Source organism: Meriones unguiculatus, chromosome 9 (assembly GCF_030254825.1).
Source record: "Meriones unguiculatus strain TT.TT164.6M chromosome 9, Bangor_MerUng_6.1, whole genome shotgun sequence".
NCBI lineage: Eukaryota > Metazoa > Chordata > Mammalia > Rodentia > Muridae > Meriones > Meriones unguiculatus.
Window position 1 is genome coordinate 62,944,911 of NC_083357.1, and position 25,444 is coordinate 62,970,354.

Below are 25,444 nucleotides of genomic sequence, written 5' to 3' on the forward strand. Positions count from 1 at the left end.
CGGTCTGTGAGACCGAGACCATCAAAGGTTAATCTGATAGCCAGAAAGTCTTGGCTATGAAAATGGCTGTTTGTACAGTGGCTAATTGTTTTCTTATTTTTGGATGTGCTGTTGGCTAAGGAAGTAATTCATTTTACATACAGAAGGTGCTTCTGGCTTCCAAACAGACTTCATACTTTCCAGATGGCAGTGGCCCAGTGTGGACTGCCGGGAAGGGGGCAGGGGTGGAGGGTGCGGGGCTTCTAAATAACGTGTCTCCTTCTTACCATTGCCTCTGGCTGCCTGCGATAATAATGAAAGGCAGATCCCCAATTCTCCTGCCTGTTACCCACCAAATGAAGATGGGGCTCCTTTAAGCCTGGCCCTTTCCACTCTCCAGGCTATCTATTTTGGTCCTGTGGCCAGCCTGCACCCCACAGTGGTATGGTTTTTCCCAGAGCCCAGTGTGGTGGTGCAAGCCTTTGATCCCAGCACTCAGGAGAAAGAGACAGGCAGATCATTGTGAGCTGGAGGCCAACTCGGGACCACGCAGGCCTACCAGGTAAGATCCTGTTGTCTTCAAATAGGAGACAACCGGCTCCTCCCAGTGATCATGCTGTGAGGGACAGGAATAGCACTATTGATTTTTAACGCGAAGACTGAACTATAATAGGTATAACTGATGCAAGGTTCGGAATGCGTCACCTTGAAAAAAGATTAGCTGACGCCACACTTTATAACCCAGGGACTTGGAGTGGATTATCCCCAAACCACGATTAACTGGCAGAATACGGAAAATTAGCACCGCCTCTTGGAATCCACTAACATTACCGTTTAAAGAAGTGGCTAAGGTATGGGAGCTCAGAGCGCAGGAGCAACGCTTGTGTGTGTAATCTGGCACAGGGCAATGGAAAATTCTCTGCAGTGGGGGAGCAGAAGATAAGAGCTTTCTGCTGGAGTCAGCCACTGGCCGGATGTGGCCTTGGGCAAGCCGCTCAGCCTCTGAGGAACTCACATTACTGTGTTTCTAAGACGAAGGGCTGGAATTAGATGGTATCTCTGCTCTCTGCCAGGTCCAGTGTTTTATTACCCCAAAACCTCTTCACCTGCCGGCAAGATGGCTCGGCAGCTAAAAGCACTTGACACAGGCCCGACTTTAATCCCCATAACCCACGTGGTGGATGGAGAGAACGGACTCCAAAAATGTTGTCCTCTGAGCAACACATGCACTCTGTGGTATGCGTGCGTGCACGCGCACACGCACACACACACACATACACACACACATAACAGCAACAGCAAAAGCCACACACCCTGCTCAGCCAAAGCTAGTATAGTAGAAAAAAAATCTGCTACTACAAGAAAGATATCTTTTGGTCTCTCTCTGCCACACTCAAGGCCGTCTCTCTTGTCCAGTGTATGTGAGAGAATTGTATACACAGCCAGCTGCCTGTCACCTGGGGCCTCAGTCCCACTCACCTCTTCAGCATATAGCACGGGTCCTGGCACATGTGGTTGAGCCCCTGTAAATGCTGGACGGCATGAGCGAATGGAGCCCTCACTGTTGGCCACGGCTTAAGAACATGGTTTTCTTGCCTGCACTTCCAGCCCCTGTGCTGTTTTCTTCTTCAAAGCCAAATCCCAAAAATGAGGTGACCTGCCCACTCCATTTCCTTCTTCCCATTCCCTGACCAGCAGATTCTAATTCACCTTCCTGCTCAGAACCACTGAGACAAACCAAAGCTCTCCAGAGACTTTTGTGTTGGTAAACTGAGGCACTTTCCGTAGGGACTGGGGCTGGGATTAAGCTTCGTCAAACAGTATTAAATGCTGTTCATTGTATTAAGGCTTGTTGAACATTTCATAAGTAATTTTCTAGAAGCCTCTTTGATGCTTTTCTTTGAATGAAACTGTCAAAAGGATGACTATCATTTACACCTGAAAGCCTTGAGCAGAGAACTGTTCCCCGGAAGAATTGGCCTCCAGCTATAAGGGACATTGTCACCAGGGCTGTTGAAGATGACTTCTTCAGAAGGCCTTGTGCCAGTCAGAGCCTGAACTAGCAACAGGAAACCTTTAGCCCCAGTAAGACAAGCTTGGAATAAGCTTACACGAGTCTGCCCAGTGATGGCTCTGCATCTTACAGGGGCTAGAGGAGGCCATTCTCCTTACAACTTAGCCTAAAACCTTGTGAGTGACAGATGGGAGAGCTTGGAAGCTGTCACACATTTGGATACCATGCTCACGCCATACCATGCTCCCGGCTGTTTAATTGGGTTGCTAAGCTCACTTTTCGAGTCAGCCTAGAGGCTGCCCTCTGTCTTGGCAACCTTTCTTTACCCGCTTGTGATCTCGTCATGACTAGGACAGGCTGAGCCAGTATCATGAAGGGGAGACAGTCGACGGTTGAGCCCCAGAAGAGACAGCAGGCCTTGCCTCTGTGGTAGCATTACTTAAAATTTGGGGGACACCTGGTGGAGTTGCCTCTGTTACCATAGAAACCAGTGCCCCTTAATGAGATTCTTAGTCTCATTAATATAGGAATTGAAGAACAAACTCGGAAGAAAGCTTGAGAGTAATTTAATCAGAGTTTAAAAGAAAAAAAAAAAAAACCTGTCTATCCTGGCAGATGCTTGGGGGAGGAAGAAGAAAACACTCATGCTGTTTGCATTAAGCCAGCATGGAGGTCAGCCACAGGACGGACAAGCAGTTTTGGAGAAAGAGCAAAGCCCAGAGTGTTAGGGAAGGCTGCTTAGGCGCTGGCTAGCATCCAAAACACAGATGAGAAGACAGAAAAAGGGGAAGTTACCCTTTCTGAGGCAGACCCAATGGAAGCTCATGGCAGCCCTATAACAACTGCACAGAGAGCAGGAATTAAGGGAGGGGAAGGGGGAGAGGTGTGTGTGACAGATTATCTCATTAAAGGGAAAATTATTCCCTCTTTCTCTTCAGCCTGGTTTAAGGTAGATCTGCTCTCCTGAGGACTGGCCAGGTGAATGGCTAACTGAACTTAGAGGAGACAATGACTGGCATGTCTTCACCAGAGGTAGACTCCATTCTTTACCGTAAGTAACAGTAGCCACAGAAACAGTGATGGCAGCAGCAGCAGTACAAGAAGGCTGGGGGTAGACTTGGTGGGGAGCAGAGGAGGCCAAGTGTTTGGCTGGTGGAGATGACAGAGGCTGTGGAAGTACACAATGAGAAAGCTGGCACAAGATGGCAGAAATCAAGAGCTATAGAAATCCAAAGTCAGCACAGATTACGAGCCCCACATTCTGGAAGAATACCAGGGAGCTGCCAAGCCTTGAACTCCTATTGACTGCTGCTGCCATTGCCAAGTGCCAGGCATTGGTAACCAAAGCCTAGATCAATAAACTGCCTGTCTGAATACGTAGACATAACTCTCTAGTTCCCAAGGCTATAAGCATTTAGGCTTTTCAGTTCCACCCATAAGCCTTTGGCACTCAAGGGTCGGGTGCTACAAAAGCTACTCGTTGCTTTATAATGATACCATTCAAGTAGAACAAAGGGCCCTGGTCAGATCACTGGTAGCACAGCCACCATTTACCTCTGTTGTCCGCCTTCCCCTGCGTGTGGCTTGCTCCTGGGGCCTTTGTTAGTGTCTGTTTTCCTTCCCACAGCATCTAATCCCTAGCATCTTTGGTGGCCCCTACTCCCAACCATGTACTTTTGAAACACCTCAAAGTCCAGCTCCATGAATTGTCTGGGTTTTTTATTTTTATGCTAATTACCGGACCCCAAGATCTGGTTACTGCACGGATATACCTATCCTTGATGTAGAAACCTGCCTAAGACATTATTCATGATTGTTAATAAAGAAGGCCTGTACCTGGGCAGAGAGGAAGGAGGTAGGGGTGGCAGGGGAATCACAGGAAGGAGACTAGACAGGAAGACGGGGAGAGAGGAGGAAGGAGAAGACCACGTTGAGTTAGTGGGGAGAAGGAACCATAGGGGCCAGGAGGAAGGATGCCGAGGATGGTATGGATGGAGAAAACACCAAGATAAAAAATATAAGCACGTATTTATAAGATTATGGATGGAAAGTAGCCTAGATAGTAATGGTTAAGGTGAATGGCATTGGATAGGGACTGAGAGATTTGTGTGGAGGTTATTGAGATAGCATAGATGGAATTGTCTGCCCAGCCTAAGGTAAATAAGGCAATTATAAAATCTAACAGCTTTCTGTGTCTTACTAATTATGATAGCAGGCTAAACAATACCACTATAATAATTATAGGGCTAATAAAAAAAATATTCAGCCCAACACCGTTTTTATCACTAATGACAATGAACATGTGTTCTGTATGGACAGAGAATGAGCAACAGCCATACTTAGCATTTTGAATGAGTGAGTTTAGTAAGCATACTGCAAGCTAAAATAAAATCGGGGCGGGGGGGAGAACATCATCATTTCCGATACTTAAAACATCCATCGGAAATGGAGCAGGGATGTCCTGTTAAGGCTGGAGTTCCTGATGAAGGCTGTCTGCTTGATGAGGTTCCAAAGTAAAAGAAGAAACAGAATCAGAGATGCCATCAATCAGGTGCTCAAGGCATCCAGCAGAAACCTACTGGGGAAGCTGAGGTAGTTTGCTTGAGTTCCTGCCTGAGCTTTGCCCCATAGCTGAAATGCAGCTTCTGTTTCTCACATAGCCACTTTCACCTCATGAGAGAAACAACTATGATCCATGGTTGCCCTTATTCCTGCTTTTAAGGACACAATACTTTTATTCTTGGGATGTTTCGCTCTTCTCCTCCCTTCCTGTCACAGAGTTAAGGGAGCCATTTCTTCTCCAGAGAAAGGGTCTTGACGGGCACTAGGTCTGAAATGGAGCAGAGGCAACCCTGCTTGCAGAGCCAGCTCCTGGAGGAGCTCAAACAGCACGTGGCACCTTGTTGCTGTACCCCCTGGAGGGATGGTACTGAATCCTCATGGGGGTGAGACCTGAGAAGGGAAGATGTGATGTTCACTCAGTAGAAGAGAGAGGCTAAGCTTGCCTTCTTACGCCTTTTGCTTGGGAGGAAACAGCAGTCTCCCAGCTTCAATAAGGGGACTCCTCTCATGTTGTGGAGAGCCTTCGGCTTTGGATCTGCAGAACCAGTCCCTTCCCACGATCCAGCAGTTCATAGATAGGACGTTGGGGTGCTCTCTTCTCCGAACCTACGGAGTCCGGTCAGTGCTTCCAGTACATGTGTGGGTGTAGGGCCATGCATAGAGTGTGAACAACCTACCAGAAGACAAACCCAGAAGATTGCTACCTCTTCTTCCCACAGCATCCGGCCAAGCCAGAAGCTTCCCTGCTTCCTGAGCCCCTTCTCCATCCATGCTGGGATTTTGACAGGCCCATGTGTCTGCGAGAGACATAGGCTTCTCCTAAGGTACACAGCCTTGGGCTTGCTCATATTCTTCCTGGAAGGAGAGCTATTTTTGCAGGGTTCTCTTTAGCACTCTCTTTCCCCGACCACGCCCATCTGTTAGGCTCTACCAATTCTGGATATCACTCTGTGGTTCTCTGTAAACGCTCTGGGGTAGAAACCTCATCACAGTCTGATCCAATAACGTGCGGCCATTTGCAAGGGTAACTTTTGAAGCCAGTGGTTTATACTTGACAATGACAATGTTCTTAGCTCCCTCCTTCCCTCATTCTTTCTGGTAACACACTCATGTCAGTTCCTCACAACCCAGACCTCAGTTGCTGCTAAGGCTTTAACCCCCTCATTCTCTGTTTCGAGTGAAGCTGGGTCCTCTGAGGAGAAGCCTGGAACTTTCTGTCTCTCCCCCCTTCCACCCCCACCCCCGTCTTAACGAAATCTCTAAGTCCCAGCCCTGAGCTGCAGTGACCTGTTTCTCTTGTGAGTAGCGCCTAGTTTTAGGTAAATAAGGTGGCGGAAATGTTAGCCTCTGGCCTCCTTGGCTGGCCTCCCACAGTGAAACCTCCTCCCTACAAACAAGCTGGGGCCCAGATGATTGGAGCCTTTGCATTCAGTGTGATTCTCCTATAACCCTTTAGGTGGATGCTGGCTAACCGGGAGAGCATGGGCCTTTCCGCTGTACTCACCTGGACTTCAGCGTGTAGCTGAGAAGGTAGGACACACAAACTTGTGGCGGCCTGCTCATCACTGTTGAGTGTGGAGCTTCTGACACAGTGACCTGGGAATGGCTCGAAGCCTCAGACTCCCACTGTTCTAACCAAGTTTTACTGGGCTTTCTGGAATAAATTCTTCTTCATTTGCTGTATGCCCTTAGGATAATTTCCAGAGCGTCTGTTCTGGGTTTCACCCAGGAGTTTCACTAATCTGTTTGCTTGGTTGGAGACGGGAGCACTCCTCGCCTGTCACTCAGTAAAGTGGGAACCACAGTGTTTGCTGCTTTAAGGTAATAAGAGCGTGGCCATTTGTTTTGCGGCACAGAAAAGTACTGTGCAGAGGACCAGAGGCCGCACAGAACTGAAGAAACATTGATACAAGCAAGCAGTGAATACACTGAGAAGAGGTAAGCTGGAAATGACAATGGCTACAATCAGAGGGGCTGTGGGTGTCACTCAATGCTTGTCCAGAGAACCCAGAACTCGGGGTGCCATCTCCAGCACCGTACACACTGAGTGTGGTGACGTACACTTGTAATCCGTGCTCAGAGGTGAAAGCAAGAGGACCTGGAGTTCAAGGTCATCTGCTACATAGTGCGTTTGGGCTGCTGCATGAGATCCTTATCTCAAAAAAGGAAAACAAAGCAAAACAAAACCCACGGCTTGTCTTGTTTTGAAAGCGAAATATCAAAAAAAAAAAAAATGATTTTAGCAAGAACAGTCAGCATTGAAAACACTGCCACCTCTTGGGAGAAGACATTAATTACAGGCAGGCAGACGCACTGCTTTTGTTGCCTTAATTACTTATGCAATGATAAAACGCCTGACAGAAACAACTCAGAGAAGGAAAGGCTTATATCAGCTCCTGCCTTCAGAGGGTCATAGTCCATCACTGCAGGATAAGGCGAAGCAAAACGTATCAGTCCTTGGTGGCGGAAGGTGTGGTAGCAGCTTGTTCTTGTGGCTGCTGGCCAGTGGGCAGAGGAAATAGGCTGGAACCTAAAGCAGATGTAACCTTCACAGGCATGCCACAAGTGACCCACCAGCCAGCTAGACACTGTCGTAGAAAGCAGTGGTTCTCAACCTTCCTAATGTCATGGGGAATTCCCCCCCCCACAACCATAAAATTATTTTTCTTGATACTTCATAACTATAAGTTTGCTGCTGTAATGAATCCTAGTGTAAATATCTGTGTGCAGGCTATCGGACTTGCAACCTCTGTGGGGGTTTGTGGCCCACAGGTTGAGAACCACTGGTATGAAGGTTACAACCCCTACAATAGCTTCCTGAGCTAGGAAGCAAATTCTTAACACACTGGACTTCTGGCTCCAAACAGTCTTTGTCTATCCCATGATGCATTTAGTCCAACTTCAGAAGTCTCCATAGTGGGGCTGAAGAGATGATGGCTCAGGAGTTTAGAACAGCCTCTTACAGAGGATGGGAGTTCAGTTCCAGCACCATGTCAGGTATATCACAACTGCTTGTGAATCTAGCTCCGGGGGATCTGATACCTTCTCTGGTACACACACACACACACACACTCAATTAAAATACAATAAATCTTTCTCAATCCCCACAGTTTTAACAGTCCCAACACTGTTTGAAAGTTGAAATTTCCAAGAGTTTACTTTGTCTCAAGGCAAATACTCAGCTGTGAGCCCCTGTAAATTAAAAAAGGAAGCTACATAATTCCAGGATGCAATGGCCCACAATAAACATCCCGACTCCAAAGGGGAAGGAGAATAGCAAGGAAACTTTGGACCAAGGCAAGATTTAAACCCAGCACATAAAACATTAGATTCTGCAGCTGCAGCCCAGGATCTGGGCATGTGGTGGCATCATCGGTTCCAACAGGCTAGAGCCACCCTGCTAGTCTAATCACACTTTGCTCCCTTCTTGAGCCTACCCACGGGTTCAATGCAAGCAATCGAGTCTCATTCTTTATCATCTGGTCACCCAGGCTTTGCTTCTTAAATCTTGGTGCAAGCCTCCATGGCCAGAGGAGTCTTACATTCTGCTTGCTAGCAAAGCAGTACCACCTGGATAAGTCTAAGTTACGCTGCCACCTTGGTCAACAGCCTCTGCTTTATTTATTTATTGATTTAGAGTGTTTTCTTGGCAGGCCTGCAGCTCCCGATGTAAACCAGGCAGGCCTCAAACTCACAGAGATCTGCCTGCTTCTTCCTTTCAGGCGCTAGGATTAAAAGCATATGCCGCCACGCCTGGCACAGGGTCCCTTTTATAACAGCTTCAGTTAGTGGCCTCCAAGTGCCTGGGTGACAGAAAGAGGAAAGACACTTTTTTAGGTCCTTTCCATCTCAATTTCCTGGGCTTCCTCTTTTCAGATACACTCCCTTTTCTTTTCTTTCTTTTCTTTTCTTTTCTTTTCTTTTCTTTTCTATTTCCTTTCCTTTTCTTCTTTCTTTTTTTCATCTTTGCATTGCTGAGGATTAAACCCAGGGTCTGGAATGTCTTAGGCAAGTGCTCTACCACCCAACTAATCCAGATACTCTCTTCTCCAGAAAAGATTTTTCAAATGCATTTTGACACCTTGGGTCTCTCAGAACATTTTCCTATGTGCTGGTGCAATGTGCAGGTTCTCTTTAACAGTACTAATCCTAATGACAGTCACCTTATACCTGCAGCTTTAACTATGCCTATGCTTCTTTCTTTACCAAACTGCGTGCCTTTACATCATTTTGCTCACTATAAACCTGGCTAAATGCAGACAACAGTAACCATGCCACAGCCAAAAATGTATGCTGTCTTGTTATGCTTTTCCAGATTAATAAATTCATTACTTTTTAATTCACCTCACTCAAAACGTATGGACATGGAAAAAAATGTAGCCAGTTTTTTTTTCTTTTTTTCTTTTTCTTTCTTTTTTTTTTTTTGTCAGAATGTAACACAAATGCTCTCTAACTCAGTTCCTTATAAATTCCTTATTCCTATCTGAAACTCATGAATGGTTTTACTACCCTTATTTCCTGGGGTAATCTGGCCTTCTGAGCTTCCACCAGAATGATCCATTAAGTTCTGCTTACAATACTCTAGGAGTTCTTTCACATTCCTCCTACGGTCAAGTTCCAAGGCCTGTGGACCAAATAGTTGAGTTTACAGAGCAACAACACCACTCCTTGGTATTACTTTCTGCATTCATTTCTTTTCCCGTCACTGTGATAAAATGCCAGACAGAAACAACTCAAGAAAAGAAAGGCTTGTTTTGGCTCATGTGTTTCAGAGAGACACAGTCCTTCAAAGAAGGAAAGGCAAAGCAGGGTATTTGGTCCATGGCAGTGAGTCAGCAGCTCATTAGCATGGCTGTAGATAAAAAGGCAGAGAAAACAGGCCAGAATCAAAAGCAAGCATGACTTCAAAAGCATACCCATGGTAACGTACCTCTGTTAGCTAGACTCTACCTCCTCTCTAACCCACAGAATTCAAAACAGTGCCGTAAGGCTGGGGACTAAGCCATCCAACATGACCCTATAGAAGACACTTCAGATTTAAACCATGGAATACATTTTAGAAAGTAAAGTAAACCAGATTCAGTGAGCCAAAGCATACATTTTGGAAGAAGCCAAGACTTAATTCTTGTAATGCATACAATATCAAAACACGAAATGGATATTCATGTTACAAAAATATTCAATAAATAATCCTTTAACTCGAGAGACACCCTAGTGTATTTACATTGTCATATTTAAATAGTTGCCAAAGAAACTTTGTGAAATGAGGAATTTCTCCAGTAAGAGAGAGAAGAGTCTATACATTGACATTTAGCCATGAATGCAGATTAATCACATCTAAGATCATAATATATTAAATGGAAAAGTAAGATTTACATAACAATTTCCAAGAATGCTATGAATTATGGGATACTCGGGATCTTTAGTAATATGATCTGAGATAAATCCCAGGATGCCTTTCAACTCACTTAGCTAAGTCTCTCTGAGAAGTTCACCATTTAAAGAACACTACAGCTACCCTGGTCTTCATCCAGCTCAGGCTAACATCTCTATAATTCTTCCTACATCTAATAAAGTCTCTGGAGCCTTCTTACATGATTAAATGTTAGCAGAGGCCTTGCCAAAGCCACTTAGCAGAGAACTGGCACAGCAGGTTTCCCGTAACTGAGCGGCCACAGGCAGCCAGAGCAAAGAGCAGAATCAAGTTCTGTGGAAAATACATGGCATCAGAAAATGGCATTCTTTCTGGTGTGGCCACTCCCGCGGTCAAGGCATGCCCCACGTGGTGCTCGCTGGAGACACACAGCATGCCACTGGTGCCTCATCTTTAATTCCATGTCCCTTTCCCAAAGAATTCTAAGGGTCTTTTAATTTGCTCTTCCTTCTTTCCTCTTTGCAAGGGGGAATCAAATCATCCAACCTTACCATAAATTATCTGGAGCAGGAGGATCAATGGGGCAAAACAAACTATCTCCTGAAACAAATAGTGTCAAGTCTTCTCTAAAAAAAAACTTTCCATAGACCATAACTTGCTTAGAAATAGGCCATAATTCTGCAAAGATCTCCTCTAGTGTTTAGAATGGGTAGGTAAGATTAGATCCTGATCAAGCCAGAATCCATGTTACATTATTCTATGCTTCACGGGGTAGAATGGCCCTTTTCCGAAATCCTCTTCCTGTTTGAGAAGGTGGACCTGCCTTAGAGTCAGGATGTCCCAGCGATTTTACAGATGAGAGGGCAATGGTTGTGCTTTACAGCTGGCCAAACCTAGCAGCACCTAGGAATCGGGACTATTGGTATAGTTTTGGTAACCAGTCAGTCAACATCAAGGTTAACAACAGCAGCATCACAACAACAAGACGTGTGTTAATCTATTTTTTTCTTGTTCTCACTAAGCCTCTGAGCCTGGATAGTTTGCTTTGTTAGGCTCACAGTTCAGGAGGCTTTCAGAGCATGGAATGAATTCTGCTTAGCTCTGGTGTGAGATCACGGAAAAATCCCACCACAATGGTGGCAGCTCCGACAGGAGGGGCCGCCAGGGGACATGCTTCCTTCACGAAGGCCACACCTCCTAAATCTACCCAAACTTGGGTATCACCAACTGGGGACCTAGTATGCAAATGTCTGAAAACATGCAAGACAACTCATTCAAGTCACCACAGCCTCCATGATGGGGTTTCATCACCACAGCCCTGCAAAGCTTGGAGCACGGGGGTGCAATATTCCTAGCACACACACCTCCGGCAGACACAACTAAACCATATCAAACTACAGCGAGAGTCTGACCCTGAGTGAATCAGAAAGTCTGCATCAACAGCACATACGATGAATCTGGAGGTGTTCAGGAAAACACAGGCGGGGGGTCTAAATCCCAGGTAACGAGATTATAAAGGAAACACACAAGGCAAAGGCAAGTGGGGCGAAAAGGAGCACACCAGAATCTAGCTGGGCCACCTACTCTCAGGAGAGCTTTAGTTCTTTCCCATTGATGTTTACTGAGGAGTAATAAAGCAGTTGGATCGAGAGCATCAAGATGAGGCCTGGAGAGATGACTCCGTGGTTAAGAGCACTGGCTGCTCTTCCAGAGGTTCTGAGTTCAGTTCCCAGCAACCACGTGGTGGTTCACATCCATCTATATGGGGCCCTGGTGCCCTCTTCTGACGTGCAGGTGTAGATGCAGATAAAACACTCACCTACATAAAATAAATAAATAAATCTTTAAAAAAAGAAAAAAAAAAAAGGATTATCAAGATGAGGCCTAGAGAGAGATGACTCAGTACATTGAGTGCTCTCGAAATGCAAGCGTAGGCACCTGGGTTCAGATGCTCTGGGCAGACACGGCAGCTGCTTGTCATCCCAGCACTGGGAAGACAGAGACAGGGGCTCCAGGGAAAGCTGACTAGCTACATTAGCCAGAATTGGTGACCTCTGGGTTCAGCAAGAGACCCTGCCTCCATAAACACAGTTAAGAGCCATTGAAGAAGACTCCTAACTTAAAATTTGACAACACACACACAGGCACATGCATGCCCTCTCCCCAAACGTGTATTCACACATGAGAACATGCATACACAGACACACACATAAATACATACAAAAAATTAATAAAGCCAGGATAATGAAGAGACTCAAAGCTATAAGTAGAAGACTAGACATACATACCTGCTTTCATTGACTTTACAAACACTAGTGAAAGAAAAATAATACACCTTATTCATAGGCATACAGTTACAAGAATGAGGTAATATGGGTGTCGGGTCTGAGGGTCTCGTATACAATGAGGAAAAGACCAACAAAGTGTAAGTAAGCCAGAAAGCAACTTTTTTTCAGCAGTCACAGCCCAGACTTTGGAGCTGGAACTGTGGCTTCTGAGGGGACGGAGCAGGCAAACAAAACAAAGCAAAACAAACAAACAAAACCATGAATCAAATTCTTGAGTACTTGAGTACTGGCCCGTTCAGGATGTGTGCCCGATAGAAGAGTATGGGAACAGATGCTGTGCATCACTCCCACGGCTGTGATAACAGAGCGGGGAGTGCAGGAACAGGGAGAGGAGTGCGCTGGGGCTTTTGATAGCAGAGCGCCTGGGAAAGGATGTGTACCAGCTCAAGGCTGTAGCTTTTGTCTTAACTTTATGGGTCAGAGCAGGCTTTTCCTGTAGCTGGAAAGAATCTAGGGTAGGGGGCTCCCAGCAGAAGGGGGCAACACAGGGATGCTCTGGGCTCCTCACGGGTAGGACAAAACCACAACATTTTCAAGAATGGAAGTGATGTTTAAGTGTCACATGACGCAGCAGAGTCAAATCTAAGAGTGAAACCTAAGTCTGGAGTTAAAAGGTTCCCGAAGCTTGCGATTCAGATATGGTGCTGGGGGAAGCGGGAGTGAAGCCAAGGCTAACACTAAGGGATTAGATGAAAACGTGTGTGCTCAAGTGCCCATGTCTGCCAGCAGGTGCCACGAGGCCAGACGTAGATGGCCGCGTCCTGCTCTCCCATTCTCCATCACGTGGCTTTTTGGCAGAAAATAGACAAGTGCATCAATGGGTCAGAACAGACATCCACATCAAAGGAACAAAAGCAGTACTGCCTTTCCCACAAAGGGTGCTGGAGCAAGTGGAGAGCCATGTGCTGAAAGAAAAATTAACATAGACACCCTGGACTTACACCCCTTATAAATATTAACTCTACCTTGATCACAAACTCCATTGAAAACTGGAAAATTATAAAACTCCTAGAAGATGAGGCATTTGAAAAGTGAGTACCCTTAGGGTGACAGTGACTTTCAGATCCTGATAGTTATTCAAAGGAGTTGAAAACATCCACTCAGATATCCGCACGTGGATATTTATAGCAGCCTTATTCACAATGCTACAACACACAAGCAGCCAAAAGGCCCTTGGATGACTGGATGAAAACACAAACCTCACACAATGGCCGCTATTCAGCACTGGAAATGCATGAGCTCTCAAGTCATGACGAGACACTGAGGAACCTTAAATGCATATCACCCAGTGTGCAAAGGCATCTGAAAAGGCTACATGGCTTTGGTGAGTGAGAATTCAGGATAAGAGAGGGGTGGCAAGTTAAAACTTGGGGCAGTAGAAAATTTCCACATGAGAATGTCATGACACCGTCATTATACATTCGTTCAGACCCCTGGACTGTGTGAGGTCAAGAGTGGACACTGATGTGACAGTATGGGTTGTGACAGCTGTATCCCTCTGGTGGAAGATACTGGTAATGTCCGGAACTATGTGTATTGCGGGTAGGAAGTGCATGGAAGCTGTATTTGCTGCAAAAATCTCTTTGTGAACTTAAAACTGCGTGAAGGTAATGGTTGTTCCTCCTTTGTTGGGGTTGATCTGAAGTTGCTATGTATCCAAATGTTAATTGCTTGCCTCCCTCAAGATCCCTGGTGTCCTACAAGCAAATTCTCATATCCAAAATAACATTGTGTAATTATCCCCATTTGGCTAATAAAGTTGCCTACAGCCTGGATTGGGCAGAAAAGAGTAGGCGGAGCATTAAGAGTCACAGAACCATCACTGAGGGAGGAGAGGAGAAGGGAAACCAGCAGGCTGCCATGGGTTCGCAGTGATCTGGAAGCATGTGGCCACAAGGAGCTTACTCTGAAGACTGCTGTGATGGAGTAGAAGCAGCCCAAATGGAAAACATGTGCAAGTATTAATGGGGGAGGATTGCTGGGAAACAGACAAGATAGCTAGAGGGTTAGGATCTGCTCAGCCACAGTGCATTAGGGTTTATTAAAAATCTGACAGGTTCCTGTGTTCATGTATTTATATAATAGTAGGTTGAGGAATAACTACCATCTTAATAATTATATGAATCAATATTAAATATTAATAATCATTCTATACTTCTTCCCCCCTCCATGAAATTATTTTTTTTAAGTACATGCTGGGGCTGGGGCTCTTGCAAAGGACTTAGGTTTTGTTCCCAACACCCACGTGGTGACTCATAGCTGACTATCACTTCAGTTCCAGGGGAATCTAACACTGTCTTCTGGCCTTGCTGGGTACTATACACGCACATATGCACAAATGCAGGCAAAACATTCATATGCAAGATAGAAATAAGCACATGATAATCTCTTTAAATTTACTTATTTTGTGTATGAAGTGTATGTACATGTTTGTGCAAGAGTTTGAACATGTGGATTAGAGAACAACCTCAGGTGTTGTTCTTTTTCTTCCATCTTCCCTTTTCTCTGAGATTTATTTATGTGGGTTCTGGGAATCTAATTTGGTTCCTGTGAAAGAGCAGCCTCTCCACCTTGTTTTTGAGGCAGGGTCTCTCCTGTTGTTTTCTCCTGCGACGTATTCTCTGGTTTAGCTGAAATTTTGTAGGAGAGTCTCTTCTCTCTACCTCCCGTTTCTGTATCCAGCCTCTTCCGTGGGTTCCAGTGACCAAACTCAGGCCATTGATTGCGCTTTGGTGGCAAGTGATTTTATCTATTGATCCATCTTGCATAGTGATAACATTATCAGTTGGTCTTATAATCCAATATCTGCAGCTGGCAGCACCAGTCTGTTGCAGGATATTTGATCATTCTGTGAACCCTGAGAATGTGTACTGGTTGTGGTGTGGCTCAGCCCTAGCACACTCCTTTAATCCAAGAGCTTTCTGTAAACAGAATTAAATAAAGTTAAACCTTTGTCAAGAGGCGGAGCAAGTAACCAGCTGACAGGGATTAAGCAGAAAGGAGGTGTATTGACTTGAGAGCATTTAAGACAGCGTGGAGAAGGAGGAAGGACTTTTTCTTCCTGGGATGTGAGCTGAGCAGGAAGGTCAGCTGGGTACTCTCTCTGCTTCTTTTAGCTAATAAGCTTTCATCCCAGCATCTGGCTCCTGAGTCTCCCCTGGGAAGTCGAATGTTTAGGACTTTATTTCTTTAAAACAACACTGGTCCTGCTCATCAGCCTGCTACAGGGTTTCCCTTTACAAAAATGTAGGCAATGATCCACAAGGTGTCTTATCCTTGCTTTCCAGCTGTTGTGGCTTGTTGAATCAAGCAGCCGAATTTGAAGTAATTTTGTTATCACATCCTTTAAGGATTAACTCTTCTATCTGGACTTGAGGATGGGTGTCATCCTCATCTGAATTCTGGAGATGCATATTTCACCCAAGACATTTCCGATCTCACTAAGAGATCTGTTCTTCTGAACAACAGCATTGGTGGAGAAGTGGGCAATCCACAGAGCTAGTCTTTGTAGTGGAGGAGTCCTGCTTGACAGTGCTCTGTGCACAACATATTATACCAACAGAACCAGCTTCTTTCCATTTCCCCAACGTTTGTCAGAGCCTCTTATTCCTTCTCCAAGGAGACTGAGCTCTACACCTAAGAAAATGAAGTTGGCCTACCCACAAGGGCCCCCTACTGGACAGTTTGTGAGCAGTTCTTAAAATGCATTCCTTCGTTAGGTGGAGAGAGAGGCTCAGCGGTTAGAAGTTCACCTATGAGCACCACATCAGGTGGCTCACAACTGCCTGTAACTCCAGCTCCAGGAGGATCCGACACTTCTAGCCTCTGGAGGAACCTGTACTCATGTGCACATGTTTACAGACAGACAGACAGACACACACACACACATACACACACACTTTAAAAGAATGGATACCCTTCCTATATGCACAGGAGGAGCATCAACTAAGTCTACCTAATTTTGCATTTGCCATTTAAACTAGGTGAAAACTCCTATTCATTATAACATCACTTAATAAGCTATATGTGCAGTTAGGACTATTTTCTGACTCAGGCTTACTGAATTCATTCTGAGACTATTAATAGGTGTGTTAGTAGGCTTTGAGAAGTCTTCTTTCTCATATGCCCCTAGTACATCCTAGCCCACTTCTTATTGCTAATAATACAGTACCATAAAAAGTTATGCAGGAAAGTTTTTTCCAATCCAGGGACCTGGTTCAAGGACAAGGAGATGTATTTGGCAATGACCTTTGCAGTGGTATGAATGTGAGTTTGGATTGTACTGTTTGAGAAGGTTGTAGAACCTTTAGGAGGCAGAGTGTGACCCACTAGGGCCTGGTCTTGAGTCTTGATAGCCTAGCCCTACTTCCTGTCTGCTTCCCACTGCTGATGCAGTGTGACCACTGCCTTACACTCCTGCCACAAACCTTTCCTTTCCATGACGGACTGTACCCCGCTTTTCTTTTTATAATAAGTGGCTTTTAAAAAAAGATTTATTTATTTTATGTATATGAGTACTCTATCTGCATGTATGCTTGCTTGCCAGAAGAGGGCAGCAGATCCCAGTGAAGACCATTGTTAGCCACCATGTAGTTGCTGGGAATTGAACTCAGGACCTCTGGAAGGGCAGACAGTGGTCATAACCATTGAGCCACCTCTCTATCCAACTGTACCCTTCTTAAGCTAAGCCAACATATACTCTTCCCCCCTTAAGCTGCTCTCTGTCAAGCATTTGGCTATAGTCATGAGAAAAGTAGCTAAGATAATCTTCTTGCAGAGAGAGCTGGGGGCACTGAAAAGCACAACACAGAGAGACTGGGAAGTTCATATATGTGTTCAGGTCTCTTTCCTTCTAGTACTTTAAAAACAGAACTGTAACAGGCCTCCAGACCTCAGTACACTGGGTAATCTTTGCACAACTGGCACCAAGATGGAAGTAACATTCAGGCCTTGGAATCCAACATGCAGGTAGCAACCATCTGCCAAAACAAGAACAAAGACTTAACCCATCAAATTCTATAGTTCTGGGAAGGTCCCTTGAAATGGGGGCTGAGGAGCCCAACAATGCATGCTTGAAAGGCTGAGAACTGGTAACTGCTCAGTCCATGAATCTGGATGTCTTGGTGGTCCCAATCTGGTGCTGAAAGAATGGAAAACTTCTAAAGGATTGCTGGTCTTCAGTCCCAAGTACCCAAAGTAACTGGAGTCCAGAGTCAACACAGAACAGCAGCACTATCAGAGACAGACATACTCATCAGAAAGAAGCAAGGCAGGCAGGCAGGAAGCACTGGTTTTCCTTGGATTGCTTTAAAATTTTTTTAAAAAATTAAAGTAATTGCTTAGTTTCTCCATCCCTTTCTTCCCTCTAATTCCTCCCATGGTCCCCTTGCCTCCTTTCCAAATTGGCAGCCTGTTTTTGTTATTGTCACATATCCAGCTGCTATCAAGATATGAGTGCCATCATTTCACCCTTAGGGACATCCTGCTATACCAGCCATTGTTGTGGTTCATAGGTGTAATAGCTAGGCAGGACTATTGGTTACTTCTGTCCCTTGGAAGCTACATAGACTCTCCCAGTACTGTGTTTGTGTGTGTGTATGTGTGTGTGTGTGTGTGTGTGTGTGTGTGTGTAAATACAACCTATTTGTGCTCAGTGTTACTTTTACATATATGACTGATAACTTGGTACTGACTTGGTACTTGGTAGAGCCAAGACTGATAACTTGGTAGAGCCAATTAGGGAAGACTTTTTCTCCTGTCCTCACCATTCTTTGGTCCCTGTAATGCGCTGTCTAGGGGTTGGGCCCCAAGAGATTATTTCCTTTCTGCTTTGGCATAGCTATTGGCATTAGCATGGTTCAGGTCTTTTTTTTTAGGCAGATTATTGAGATATCATGACTCTAACAATCCTTCTGACCTCTCTCCTGTGATGTTGCTCAGGCCTTAGGTTCAGGAGGTGGATGGAAGACATCCCCTGTGCCTGGGATCCCCATGACCAGTCTTATTTAGAGCAGTTGTGGTTTTCTGTGATGGTTTCTGTGTGTTGTAAAGAGAAGCTTCTTTGTTGAGGCACAAGAGCTACACTTAACTATGGGTATATAAGGATAGCTTTTGAATATGGTTTAGGAATTCCATTGGTTTAGTAAAGTGGTGGTATACGGTTTTCTTCTAAGCTCCATGACTTCACTAGTCCCAGGAAGTTGAGCAGGTTTCCAGTACCAGGCATATTTTTTTTCCTGTTGAGTGGGTCATAAGTCCAACTAGACAGTTGTTGGCTGCATCCAAGACATGAGTCCTACTGTTGCACCCTTAGGGATATCTTACCGCATGGGTCATGCTTGTAATTTATTGGTGTCACAGCTAGTCCCCAGGGAGGAGGCTTTCAGGTCAGTTCTCTCAGTCCTCCGAGTCTTGTACGTTGGACCTCTTTATCTGGGTCACTGCTGGGGGGGTGCTACTTACTCTGGGACTCTGGGAAGATCTTCCCCTCCTCATTTAATCCTTTTAAGGTCTCCCAGACCTGCCCGGAGGCAAGTCTCCTAGTTGGTTCCAGATACTATCAGGTTGATGCTCATGATAAGCCACCACATGTATAGTCAGTGGATATATTGCCTCTGTGGCAGGACAGCGTCAAACAGAGGGCAGCAGACAGAAGGACTTCGACTACTCCCACCCCTCAACACCCTATACTAAGCAGACACTGAGTGGTTAAAAATGCAAACCGCCAGAGCTTATTTCCCGTTTATTCATTGTATTCATTCGCCCTTAGAAATTGAGAACTGATACTTTTTTTTTTTTTTTTTTCCTGGCTGAGTTTGAGTGAAGAGTGCTGTGGAGCAGAAATGACGTCAGGACCTGAGACTGTGGCCAGCTGCAGGGGCCAGCCTGGAGTCTTACACAATCACAGGAGATGGAACACTCGGCTTTGTTAGGCATGCAGTGGGCATCTTTCCTCAGGGAGAGTTTGAATTCCCTGTCATATCTCCCCAGTCCACTGGACCACAATGGAATCGGGAACTCATCAATTATAGGCATCTGAGATCATAGCACATTTTCCAAAGCACTTCTTGTTTTTCAAGTGGGCCCTATGTTCCCAGAACCAGCAAGTTTCACTCCTTACTGAAAGGTGAGAAAAAGAAAAAACGTGCGTGGACACCTTTAGGCTGAGCAGGGTCTACACCTTCCAAGCAGGTGGCTGTAGAGGCCTTCCAATGTCTTTCCACAGGGCCGTAGCTGTGCTTTCTCTCCCAGATGTCTGGCTGTGAGAAGACCAGGCCTGACTTCCCCATCACCCTTCCCCCCCACCCCCCACCCCCCCACCCCGCCAAAAAGGTCACCAGTCCCAGGAATCAGGTCGAAGGTCACCAATTCCAGGAACAAGACCATAAAATCCCTTACCCAAGGAATAGCTTGGAGGTAGCTACAAGAACGGGAAGGAATCTTATCTCAGAGTGGGGCATCTGTGCTGGGCAGCCCACAGACCTTGTAGTAGAACATTCATGGCACAGAAATACCTAACATTCCTGAGGTCTGGTGATAGCTCTCTCAATGTTAGTTATGTTAGTTAGCCAATCACTTAGTAACAAGTTTTCCCTTGCTGAATGTCACCCAGCTTAGGGGCTCTACACTTGAGGACTGCTGCATCAGTAAGTGTGAGGGCCCGAGCTTGAGCTTGTGATAAAGACCCTACTGTGTTTGCATAGGAATTGGCTCCTGGGTGGTCTTTGGTGTCCATGAGACTTGGGCGTAACAGCTGCTGGCCCAGTGCTTTTAATGCCTTGGAGCTTCCTGGGTGATGGACACGTTGGTTGTTCTCACAGGTTCTTCATGGAAGCTATTCAACAGAAAAACCCAAGACATGATTAGAAACATAGAACTTCCAGTCTACCCCCAATCCTTAGAGATCCAGAGAAGCAAAGACTGAGTTAATAATATATAATGAAGCCTCCAGAGACATCCCTAAAAGACGGGGTTCAAGAGGCTTCTGGATTGTTAAATGTGTCCATGTGTCAAGAGGGTGGTATATCCTAAGTTCACAGGGGCAAATGTTCCTGCTTTGGGTATCCTTCTGTACCCTTCTCTGTACTTTTTCACAGGGACAAAATATCCTTTGTAATAGCTGGCAATAGTATGTCAACTATTTCCTTAGTTCTATGAACAGATATTGATAATGACTAAACCCATGGCAGGGGTGGGGTGGGGTGCACTGTGGGGTATGTCACAGACTTGTAGCCAAGGTGGAGACCTAGTGCCTGCAATTGTCAGCTAACATGAAGGTGTTATGGGACTGTACCCTTTGCTGGGGGATCTTTGCTAACTTTGATTAATGTCATCATTGAGTTAAACCGGATGCTCAAATGGTATCAGGGATTTGGCTGGCTTCTCTTCTTCTAGGAGAGTGAGTCCTGTCAAACTAGTCACCACCCTCATGACTTCATTCAAATCTCATTAGTTTCCAAAGGCAGGCCTCATCTCCAACATCATCCTAGGAGGCTCTGGGGAATTCAAATGTGACTTTTTTCTGGGGTGTGGTGGGCGAATGTAGGCACACAGCTCAGCTGCAGCAGATGGCAAACGTGGGCTCAAGGACGGCTGCTAAGTCATTAAAGCTTCACCTCAGTGACTGCTCCCAGACCAGCTGGCATGTCACCAAAGGACAGATAGATCAGTTTGTCCATCTTTTCACCTACTCATTTCTGAGCACACACCCAGGAGAATGATCTAAGACTGATGCTGTAGGAGGTAGAGGTAGACAGAAGTAAAGAGAATTCCACTGTGTTAGAATGTCCTGGACTAGGAGAACTAGAAGACACTCTGGGAGCCTAGAGGAAAAACAGCCATGACTGTGGCCCATGTGAGGAAAAAAGAGGGTGCCCAGAAGTGGGTGGTACCTGGACTGAAAAATGCAATGTGAGGTGATGCTAACACTGACAGGAAGGACATACCTGGCTGAGAAGAGAGTGTATGTGTGCTGGAGATATGAGGGAAAAAAACCATGAACCCTCCAGGCACAGCTTCAGGCTTAGTTTTAACGGGAGCCCAGAGACCCAGCAAGGCAAACTCTAGGGTCAGATGACAAAGAGGGTGAATTTTACCTTGAAGTTTATCAGGTCCCTGGAGGATTTTGAGCAAGGGAATGACAGGATGAAATTTACAGACAAAAAGATTAACCAGACTTTGAAATGGAAAGCTACAAGAAGGGAGGAGAGGCCTGCAGAAGTATGGTAAACTAGAAGATTAGCAGTGTTCTGAGCGGGAGTGCTTGGAGGGCAGCTAGTCCAGGCAGGGAAAAGACATCAGAGATGCAGGAGGAAGAGATTTCAGAACATAGACGGGGTGATGAAGGTGTCTTTGTTAGGGTGTCTGTTGCTGCGATGATACAGCATGACCCGAAACGACTAGGGTAGGAAAGGACTTATTTTGTTCACAGTTCCATATAGCAGCTCACCTTCAAAAGCAGTGCGGGCAGGAACTCAAACAAGGCAGGAGCTGATGCAGGGCTGCAGGGGAGTGTTGCTTACTGGCTTGCTCATCCTAATTTGCTCAGCCTGCTTTCTTATAGAACTAGGACCACCAGCCCAGGGATGGCACCACCCACAATGAGCTGGAAAATAGGCATTTTTCTCAGTGGAGGTTCCTTCTATTCAAATGACTTTAGCTTGTGTCAAGTTGACATAAAACTAGCCAGGACAAAAGGGAATCTCTAGTGCAGGCCTTGGATATAGAAAGTCAAAGGTCAGCACACAGGAGCATAAGCAGGAAGTTCCGGTGCCTTCTCTGTGGGACCTAAAGCTCTCAGGACACCAGAATATGTGTAATGTTCAAGACCACGATGAACTGACTGGTTGGAAATACAGAAGCAACAAGATAAAATATATTTTTCTTCTTTCCTAAATAGTCTTATCATCCTTCTAGCCAATAAGCAGCAAAGGCATGACCTCAAAGAGAAGACAAAATCTAGTCCTGGTTGGAGCTGCTCTCTATGACAAAAGACTAGCAGGCAAGGTTTTGAGATAAATGGATGTATTTCACAGGCCATAGCAATAAACTTGTGATGATCACGTGTTTCTGTGTGTAGTATTGGGGATACTTTCACAGGTCCAAGACTGGGAACGGAGCAGGATAGTTGTAAATGTTAGGCAAGGACTTTTATTTTCACAGATACTTCAGCTTCAACTTAAACCTGTGTCAGTAATTTCTTCTCCCTAGAGCTTCTTTTCACAAGCAGTGGTCGGTTAAGACGCTTTTGGGGTCTGGTTTTAGGCAGGATTTTATTATCCACTAAAAACAAAACACGGAGGGCTCATAAAAACTTAAGACTCAATAAAAACATAGAACATTATAGATATTTAATGATGACAAGGCATATAATACCATGTTTACACACACACACACACACACAATTATGATATGGCCGGAGAGTTAAGAGTGTTTGCTGCTCTTGCAGAGGACCTGAGACCTAGCAAACAGCCTGGGATAACTGCTTATAACTGCTTATAACAGCTCATAACTGCTTATAACTCTAGCTCCAGGAAATCTGACAGCCTCTTCAGGCCTTGAAGGGCACACGTGTGTGGTACATATATGTGTATGAGGATACATACTTTTAATCTCAGCACTTGGGAAGCAGAAACAGGTGGATTTCTTTGAATTTGGGGCTAGCCTACATTGTGTGCTCCAGACCAGCCAGGACTATATAGTAAGAATCTATTCTGCTGGGCATGCTGGCACAGGCCTTTAATCCCAACACTGGGGAGGCAGAGGCAGGCAGATCTCTGAGTTCAAGGTCAGCCTGGTCTCCAGAGTGAGTTCAGGACTCCTGGGGCTACACAGAAAAACCCTGTCTCAAAAAAAAAAAAAAAAAAACAGCAACAAAAAATTATCTAAATAAGTAATGGGTGAGGAGGTGAGAGAAGATACTATACTTGGAAGAGAGTGATACAAAGTGGAAAGGTCCTGGGAGTGGAGGTAAGGGTGTGTGTGTGTGTGTGTGTGTGTGTGAAGAGATTTTGAAAACATTTGTTTAAAAGGAACACTAAGTTCAACATATGTTTGAATCCTGTCCACATAAATTATTAGCTCTGACCTCAGACACATTACTTAACTCTTTTCTTTCTTGTTTTCCTCATTTGAAAAAAAAAAGTTCATCATGATATTTTCAGGTAAATAGATTAATCTGGAAATCATATGTTAAAGATATAGACCAGACTTAGCAAGGCAAATAATGCATGTTTTCTTCATATGGGAAGTCTACACTTAAAATTACATATATATGTATATTATAAAGGGAAACATGAGGTTTGATCATAGCGATCCATATGATCGCTATGTGGGGATGAAATACATTAATACAGGAAAAGCAAGAGAACCCCTGTGAGACCCACCATAGTACTGGATAAGTGCTTGCTATTACTGTTACCGTTTTGTTTTCTTAGGACCTTTAAAGGAGGGGAAGGTAAAAATGCCAGAGAGGCGGGTGATTTGGCAGTGATGTGTGAGAGAAGGAGAGGGCTCTAGAGCTTATGGGTTGACTGGGTCCCCTAGGTAGGAGGAGGGAACTTTTCTCCTGAGGCCAATGGAACAGGCTAAGGAAAGTTACAAATGAAGACACGGCAGGTTGTGACTGATCTCCATTTTATCTGAACAGCCGGAATTGTTGGGGAGCAGGGCTGTGTAGGATAGAGCTCCTGATCAGTCTCCATGAAGCCTTCTTCTCAGCACCGATTTTCAACAGTTGCTTAACATATGACAGGGCAAAGAATAAACAATACCTTTACTTTACTTAGATGATGTCAGATAGTTCTAAACCCACTTAATAAAGAAATCATGGCGTTGGAGAGATGGCTCGGCAGCTAAGAGCACTGGCTGCTCTTCCAGAGGACCTGAGTTTGATTCCCAATATCCACAAGGTGGCTAATGACTGTACCTCCAGTGCCATGGGACCCAGACTCCTTCTCTGGCTTCTGTGGGCACTGCATGTTTATGACACATAGACATACACACAGGCAAAACACCTAAATGCATAAAATATCATTTAAAATATTACCTGGGTAATGGTGTTTCATGCCTTTAATCCCAGCACCCAGGAGGCAGAGACAGGTGCATCTCTGTGAGTCTAAGACCAGCCTGGTCTGCATATCGAGTTCCAGGTCAGCCAGGGCCACATACTAAGAATCTATCTTAAAAAAAATAAAAAGATATGTAAGTGAAAAACGGAATCTTGGAAGTAAAATAAATAGCAATGCCAGTGACGCTGGTGTCACTACACAAGTGTGTGCTAATATATATTATGTTAATTATATTAATTATTATTAATTCTAGTATATATATATATATATAAGCATGTGACTGCATATATGGGTTGTGTCACTGTGTGATACTAATGTTAGCATTTAGCTAGCCTGCTTCTCGGTTGCCTAGTAACCTATGATGTCATCATGTGTCGCTGGCGAGGTAGATGCACCTGGCAGGGGAGGCTCAGCTGCTGCAGCTGCGCAGGAGCTATAAACGGACCCCCTGCCTCTTACCCCTCTCTCTCTCTTTCTTGCTCTCTCCCTCTCTCCTTTCTCTGTCCGGGCGCCTCCCTCCCCTCACCATGTCGCTCTCCTTCCCTCTCTCTCTATCTCCATCCAATAAACGTCTTTCATGTAATATCAGTTGTGCACAATTATTTCTAAGTAATTACAACTACCTTAGTAAAGAAACTGCTGTCTCCATCTATCAGGCTGCGGCTGAATTCCTCCCAAGATCGGAGAGTTCACAGCGCAGCACAGACTGCACCCATCGCTGAGGCAATTCAGTCTTTCTTGCCTTGTGCTGTGTGTTTTCTTTTTGAAGGTTTCACACTGTCTTTGAGCCGCATAGAATGTCTTTTTCTGTTCTCCTAAACGTAGTTCATGTCTCCTGTGGTGAACATTTCTAGTTAATGTTTTAAGATCTCACGAATCTGCAATAAAACATCCTACCTGTTGCATATTCTGGGCAGTGTTTGTAATTTGGGTAGATTTGCCTTCAAAACAGGAACATGCCTAGTTTTTCTGCCTGACACTTGATATAGCTTTCCAGCCGTTCCTCTGGAAAGTTTCCCTTAGGTCGCAGTCAAACCTGGGAATCCTAGCAAGCCCCGGCAGACTGCGCGAACACGGGAATTTTGACCCTCGTGCCGCC

At 45.1% G+C, this 25,444-nt stretch overlaps 1 long non-coding RNA gene across 1 annotated transcript; it reads left to right on the forward strand.

The window, feature by feature from the left end:
• The first annotated feature begins 6,000 nt into the window (after window positions 1–6,000).
• On the forward strand, window positions 6,001–14,082 carry LOC132656629 (uncharacterized). Its single transcript, XR_009594343.1, has 3 exons — window positions 6,001–6,085; window positions 6,248–6,493; window positions 13,004–14,082. It is a non-coding gene; the product is annotated as an uncharacterized LOC132656629 (long non-coding RNA).
• Window positions 14,083–25,444: the final 11,362 nt, after the last annotated feature.